The following is an 8,200-nucleotide window of genomic DNA, read 5'->3' as shown; positions in this document are numbered from 1 at the left end:
TAGTAGTGAATGGTATAGCCACTTTATTACCACCACAGTTGAGATCAGGGCAGTCCACTCTAGTCATACCGTGCTATCATCGCTATTATAATTACAGGTAGCATAGCAAGGACCAATTATTGTCACTGATGGCATAATACATCCGACAGAGTAGAGCATAGTGTGCTGCAGTTCTGATTAAATGTATATGTTGTATTTATTGACTAAGGACATTGAAACTAGTGTGAGCAGCAGTAGGAGACAAAGTTCTTATATCTCTACTGTTAGAGGTAATGTATGCTATGGTCTACCAATGTGCACGATGGAATATTATTACTGTCACCACGCCCATGTGGGATGCAGTGTAGGTTAAAATAGAAGGTGGCACTGTAGAGCTATATCGGTGTTACTATTCAGTACTAAATTTAAAATTAAAATAGGGGCACCTGGGTGGCTCAGTTGGTTAAATGTCTGCCTTCGGCTCAGGTCATGATCCCGGAGTCCCAGGATCGAGTCCCGCATCGGGCTCCTGACTCAGCGGGGAGCCTGCTTCTCCCTCTGACCCTTTCCCCTCTCATGCTGTTTCTCTCTCTCTCTCTCTCAAATAAATAAATAAAATCTTAAAAAATAAAAAATAAAATTAAAATAGAACAATCTGTAAGATATGTTATGTAAATACATTTTTTTTTTTTTTGCCAACTTAACAGACAGCACAGGATGAGCAGTAATGTCTGAATATGGCCATCCTTAGAGGTATGGCGAAATTTAGGATGGAATGGCTTGAAGTGTGGGCAAAAGAAAAGAGTTAAAAGTACCATTAATAGCATTAAAGCAGAAGAAAGTAGAGGCGGTCAATGCAGCATAGGACGATATGTCGCTTTGCTCTTACAAAATTGGTTCAAGAAACTGATGGCATATTAGGCAGTAATATTATTTCTAAGTAGCCTGGCAGTATGAAAATTACCAGAATGAGTATAGGGTACTAATAGTAGAGATAATTAACACAATAGCAGCATATTATTATTGAAATTACCACATCCTAGGCAATCAGAAGGATTCCTCCTTTAGATAGATGGTCTCATTTAAAACACAGGAAAAAATAAATAAAATAAAGCACAGAGGAATACCGGGACTTGGGTCCTGTGATTAGCTCCACCACACAGATGAGAAACCTGAGGGTTAAAATTATCAGGTTCTTTGAGCGAAAGCACACAAGAAGTAAGTAGTGAAGCTGTCACTCGAGCCTAAGTTTGACCACGTCTGACTTCAAAGACCTTGCATTATATAATATTCATTCTATTCCTTTCGGTGGTGTCAGAGGGGTATGTAAAATGTGGCACAGTGTAGCAATAGCAACACTCAGACTAAAAATAATACGAATAAAAACTGAAATAATACTCATCTTATGGTAGGTTGGTACTCGGTTGTTATTGTTACAGGTTAAGAAATGGTGAGTGTTATATTTTAGCACATGGTGTCTGGTAACAAACTGATGGTAAGTAATGGTACAACAGCCCCATCAACTATAAGTGTGGCTACCCACTTTGGAGGTAGCAATTTATTATGGTATCACTGTCGTTTCTGGATTTATAGAAATAAAAGAAAATGGGGTATAGATGACTATTTACCCTGACATTAGAAGAAGTACATGTTAGTAGAACATTATGATATCCCTGAGTAATAATGTAAAACAACGTGATCTCCCATCAGGGCCCACAATTCGTGTATTATTGAACTGTATTTATATGCACTATATCTCGTCGCACTGCATCTATTACATGCAATATATCTATTAAAGAACGGTAACATGATTGATTGTAAATATAGTCAGCATAGTGTAGGTACTGACATAAAACCATAAATTACTAACATCAGGGCACTCATAATATGTGTGGTCAATCAGAATTCTGTTTTATCACCGTACTAAACCAAAATGCATCCTGGTATATCAATTTTGGAGATATTCGAATAGTGTGTCTTGTCAGTGAATACTTGCTATTAAGTGTTAGGAAAGTTGTATTAGTACTTTTGCTAAAATTATAGCTATCACATACTAGTTATTATTGTGACAGAGTTGCTTCCAGAAGCAAATATGATATGGCTCCGCAGTAATATCCTCGCAGATGCTGCAATTATAGGACCATCGGATACAGAGGCGCAGCAAAGGTATCACTTTCGGTATCGGAGATGCCATAGCGCCTAAGGGATGGCTAAGAGTGTCAGGCACTTTGCAAGGTAGAAGTGAAACAAAGATGAGGAGGTCACAATCCCCAGTCCCGCTTTGAGGCACAGTGATGCGTGGTTAACAAGTTCACTGAAAACTTGATGCTAAAATGCTGGATGTCCAGACACAGGATGTAGGAGAGTGTAGACCCCGGGGCTCCATGAAGGCACTTTTGTTGTTGCTGCTAAAACTATAGGCCACATTAACGTAGTAGCTGCATTGTTCTCATATCTAGAAGGAAGGAAGGATTCTGTACGGGGTTGGGGGGGGCAGTGTGATTGTTCTGAGAAATATAAAGAATGTCGCTGTGCTGTTCCTACTGAAATTGAGGACAGCGGCATTGACTCACCCTATTGTGGAATCGTGATACATCAGTCTTTCTGTTAAAAGAGTATAACAGAACGACCCAGGAGTCATGCCGTGCCAGCATTACAGACCACATGATGCCACGTGGCTCTGGAATTGCTCCTTACTCAGTCCCGATGGCACGTGGCATGAAAGAGAGCCACGTGGTGAAAGTTAACTTGGTGGCAAAATGAGCAGAACACAGGCTCTCGGGTCCAGGAAGCTGCCTTCAAATTCTGGCTTTGTCCATGACTGCCCATGTGACTCAGTCAAGTCGTGTAATCCCTGAACTTCAGACCTTTCATCTTCAAAATACGTCTGTGCATGGCGTGCAGCCACTTGCAGCGTAAGGGACGGTGTGGGCAGTGCTCACCAGGGAGCACTGTCCATGGCGAGCACACTGTGCATGCACCATCCCTACCCAAGGCTCACTGCTATTGCGTGGAGGTTATATGGAAGCGTAACTGAAAGGCACAGTCAAGGACAACGGAGGCTTATTTATAAATACAAGGGCAGTGTAACTGCAACTGAGTACTTGTTTTGATGCTATGGTCAGTAAGGGCATGTCATGCCAGAGTGACAATATCTTATTACAAAGACACACTCAAATATTTCTGTCTCATAACTCACTATTGTCAACCATTTGGAGCTAGGATAATTACAATATGGTGTTGTTTGGTGTAGGGTTTTGTGGTAGGTTTTTCATTAACAAGATTCTTAGCAGCCTACCATACGGGCTGTCGCAGTCGTAGAAAACACGATCTTAGAGTGTAGGGCTGCACGACTCAGCGTGGATGAGAGGAGGTACGCCCTGCAGATGGCTCCTGCTCTGCTCCTGCAGAGCAGCGTGATTTTCTGCTTCACTTTATTACATATAATCGTGGGAACAGAGACGATAATACACTGTGCTGAGCTGTATTACGTCGGCCTATAGCCTTCACCTTACACTCAAGTAGCAGGATTGCCAGCACACTGTGGTGAGCTGGGCCCTTTATATTTGCAGTTACATGAATATAAAGACATTAGATTATACTAAGATCCTTATGGGGCTTGAAATAGTGCTAGTTTGCATGATGCTAAAGTAAAAATCATGTGGTTATATGTGTCCCATCAGAGCTCCAATATTTTTCTTAAAGATTTTATTTATGTATTTATTTGAGAGACAGAGAGAGAGAGAGCAAGCAGGGGGAGAGGCAGAGGGAGAGGGAGAAGCAGGCTCCCCACTGAGCAGGGAGCCCGACACGGGGCTCGATCCCAGGCCTCTGCAATCATGACCTGAGCCAAAGGCAGATGCTTAACCAACTGAGCCACCCAGGTGCCCCGTAGCTCCAATATGGATAGCCTCTCTACACACAGGTCTGCATGTTGCAAGGATATTTCTAATTCATCGTATTGTGATAGCTTCAAAAATCGACATCAGCAGCACTGTCAGTCAGGGGGTTGGCAAACCATGGCCCACGTGTCACATCTGACCTTGCACCTGTTTTGGCACAGTTTGTGGACTAAGAGCGGTGGTTATACCTCCCAGTGTTTGAAAAAACCTCAAAAAGACTAATATTTTGTGGCACGTGGAAATTTATGAAATTCAAATTTCAGTCTCCCTCCAGAAAGTTCTGTTGAAACAACGGTGCTTATTGGCTACCGTGGCAGAAGTAAACAGTGGTACCAGAGCCCAGACGGCGTGCAAGGCCTGAGGTATTTCTCTGGCCCGCTGCAGGAAAAGCTTGCTGACCCTTGGTTTAAACCATCCTGCGTTACTCGAAATGTGTATGGGAGTAGAAAGTACTGTATTTTGAGTGTAGAAAAAAGGTAGGCATAGTGTCTTATTACCATATGCTGTCTGTAATCATAGTTAACAAAAATACCACTCTAGTCCACTGCTTCGTATCGCCTCTATTTGTCCAAATGCTGCTGCATTACAGCCTCCCAAAGCAGAAAGTGTTGTCACCTTGTCTTACTACCTACCTGCAGTGTCTGTGGTCTGCTGCAGTGGAGGTCCATGGTACACGGTATTGGTGTCTATGGATATGGTGTGTGGTATGGCAATGGTGAAAGGTCGAGGGTGTGGAGTAAGACCCTGCCTCTTACTGGCTCTAGAACCCTTAAATAACTTGCTTGTGGAGCCTTGGCTTCCTCATTAGGAGTTAGGAATAATAGCAGGTGCATGAAATGATGATGTCAAGTGCTCTGCATGGTACCTTGTAAATAGAAGGCTTTGATAGATGTGGGGTGGTTCATTTATGCATCCAGCAGATACTTCCTGGGTGTCACTGAAGAGGAGGAGTAATTCCAAGCATCAGGAATGCTGCTGTGGACAGTACAGGCCTCGCTCCCAGGGTGTGTAGGCGGGGGCTGACAGTAAGCAGTAACGTGGTTGGGTCTCATGAGCACCACGCCATAAATGAAAGAGCAGGTGAATGGACAGAGAGAGAGGGTTGCTGGGTGTTCATTGGAAGGCTGCATGGCAGGAAGGGTCTGGATGGCAAGGAGAAGCCCGCATCTGAACATTTTAAGAGGTGATCTAGCTGGCTGGCAACTGAATTGAATCTGCAATGTAGTATCTCCCACTGTGTAAGGGATTCCTGACATCAATGGGGCCGACATCAATGGGGCCAACATCCACAATATTGATACCACGCAGGGATCCAGAAGGCCAATGGCGTCTTCTAATTTGTAAAGACATAAACTAATAATTGCTACAAAATTAGAGCAGGATTTCTCAACTTGAGCTTACTGAAATACTTGGTTGAACAATTCTTTGTTGTGGAGGCTGTCCTGGGCTTTGTAGGATGTTTAACGGCATCCTTGGCTCTACCCACTCGAAGCCAGCAGCATCTCCCCTTGACCTAAATTGTGACCACCAAGAAATGTCTCCAGACACTGATAAATGTCCCCCTCTCTGGGGGTGGGGGTGGGGCAAAATTGCCCAAGGTTTGTCATCACTGGCTTAGGGAAAATGATGTCTGCCAAGCCCCCAGCAGGAGTATGTGACCATCATGCATGGGAAATGTCCCCTTCTGTCTCTCCAGTACACACACGCCAATTAGGAGCATCTTTACAAAGCTCCCAAACTGCAAACAGTCAAACACCCCTCGAGTGTCTGTTAAATGATTACAACCTCCAATATTGATAGTAATAAAATTGTGCTCTTCTGCCTATAATTTTAATATTTAACTGTAGTCTCTTATAACAACAGAAATATTATTCTCTGTAGTGCTATGCTGTTGATAATTGAAAGAATAATGTTATATTTCCTTGGCTTAAACTATTTTACGTATTAAGCCGTAGTTTTTACCACCACCATAACTATCTTACTTTAGGGAACTACATGTCTTAATACTGTGTTCTTGTCTGTGCTGTGTTTTATTTTTTTATTTATTTTTCTTTATTTTAAATATTTTATTTATTTATTTGACCAGAGAGTGGGAGAGTGAGAGACACCACAAGCTGGAGGAGCAACAGAGGGAGAGGGAGAAGCGGGCTTCCCTCTGAGCAGGGAGCAGGACATGGGACTCGATCCCAGGACCCCAGGATCATGACCTGAGCTGAAGGCAGACACTTAACTGACTGAGCCACCCAGGCACCCCAAGCTTTATTACTATTCTACCCTCAATAAATATTGCAATTGTTCTGTATTTTTATTAATTTTATCTATTCTATATATACATATTTTATATAATTAAATATGGATATCCATGTATATATATATGTGAAAGCTTTCTCTCTTTGGAAGAGCACTGTTGTGATGTTACTCTGTAATGAGTTATAGGCGCCTCTGAATCTGTTACCAATTACAGGTGACCCTTGAACAACATAGGATTGAACCGTGCAGGTCCCTCTACACACTGATTTGTTTTTGTGTTTTTTTTTTTTGATAAATACAGTACATACCTGTGAATGCATTTTCTCTTCCTTATGGTTTTCTAATAACATTTTCTTTTCTCTAGCTTTATTGTAAGAATACAGTTTATAATACATATAACACCCAAAATATGTGTTAGTCGACTGTTTAGTTTATCTACAGGGCTTCCGGTCAATAGTAGGCTATTATTAGTAGTTAAGGTTTTGGGGAGTCAAGAGTTGTACACAGATTTTCAACTGCACGGGAGGCAGGGGGTTAGCACCCCTAAACCCCATGCTGTTCAAGGGTCAACCGTATACTGAATGTCCCAGCCAAAATTTTAGTAACTAGGTGTGCTATATAACGCTTTCACTTTTGCTTTCGCTGGTATTCAGAATAGCTTTATTTTTTTATTTCTCTTACTCTATTGTAGCTCTATGAGGGCAAGGACTTCTCTGATATCATCTGTGGCTTTGTCTCTAGCTCTTAGAACAGTGTTTGGCATATAATAACAATAAAAGCACCACGAACTATCACAAACCTAGCAGTGAACGTTTCCTGAGATCTCTCTGCCTGGTGCTCTTTAAAAATACCTTCCTTGTTTGATTAACCTGTGTGATTCTCACATCCAACCTAGGGAGTAAGCGTGATTACCGTCTCTTTTATGGATGAAGAAACAAAGACATGAGGAGGAACGTCACTTTCCCAAGGTCCTAATACCATATAGACCCATTATTGTTGATATGAGACTGAGTGATGGGCTGAGAAGGAACAAGCAGACAAGAGAGTCTCCGAGGAGTTTGGTCTGAGAAGCTGAGTCAGGTGGAAGGAGGGTGTGGTGGAGGGGGATCAATATTTCTGCTCTGGTCACATTATGTTGGAGAAAACTATTAGATATCCAAATAGATAAATGGAATGGCCAGTCGGTTGGAGTCACTGAGGGAACAGAGACTCTGAGGCTCTGGGTGGGTGGGTGGGTCATTCACCTGAAGGTGATGCCTGAGGATGCCACAAACCAACACTGTGACTCAACTATGCTATCTTCATGTCACAAGGTGCTAAAAATGATGCCACACCTCTGCTTGGAACAGGGAGGGAATTTACAGGTAATGAATAGTGAGTGAATAGATGGGGAGTGAAATTATAAATATTTATCAGACACATATTTTGCATTATTAGTATTCAGTTATGGGCATTATTAAATATTTGACCATTTGTTGCCAGTATAGAAATCTAGAAATATAAAGGAGAATGGTAGGTCATGTAATGTTATTTTTTATAAAAAAATAATTACGGTTATTTAGTGTAAATATGTGTTTTGATACTTGTGTGGGCCATAAATGAATTCATTCATTTACTTAGCACAGAATTGAATAATATCAATGACCACCATGGTTACAAAACTATATAGCCCCAACCTTGTTGAAATTTTGACAGCTTGGCATGTTACAGTATTGTTAAATTGTTAACAACACTGGAAGCATTAGAATTTCAAGATATATAGCAATGTAGTATTGTTATTCTTATAAATACTGGCATCATTTTAGGATAAGGCAGTATGATTCCATCAGTTTTTCTAAAATATCAATGTGGTTTTTTTGTTGTTTTGTTTTGTTTTTAGTTTTAGTGGCATTCTCCCCACAACTTTTAGATGCCTGTCTTATAAAATAAGGCATTCTCAATTCTACTGAAGCATGGAAATTATTCCACTTTATTTGGTAACCATGATCCAGTGGAATCTGTTTTCTTTGGGTCAGGATCCAGTGTTTTAGGAATGCTTACACATCTGGGTAATTTCACATCTTGTAATA

This window comes from Callorhinus ursinus, unplaced genomic scaffold, assembly GCF_003265705.2.
Source record: "Callorhinus ursinus isolate GAN/ISIS: 27379988/994484 unplaced genomic scaffold, GSC_fseal_2.0 scaffold15, whole genome shotgun sequence".
NCBI classification, from domain to species: domain Eukaryota; kingdom Metazoa; phylum Chordata; class Mammalia; order Carnivora; family Otariidae; genus Callorhinus; species Callorhinus ursinus.
Note: the sequence above shows the minus strand (reverse complement) of the source record.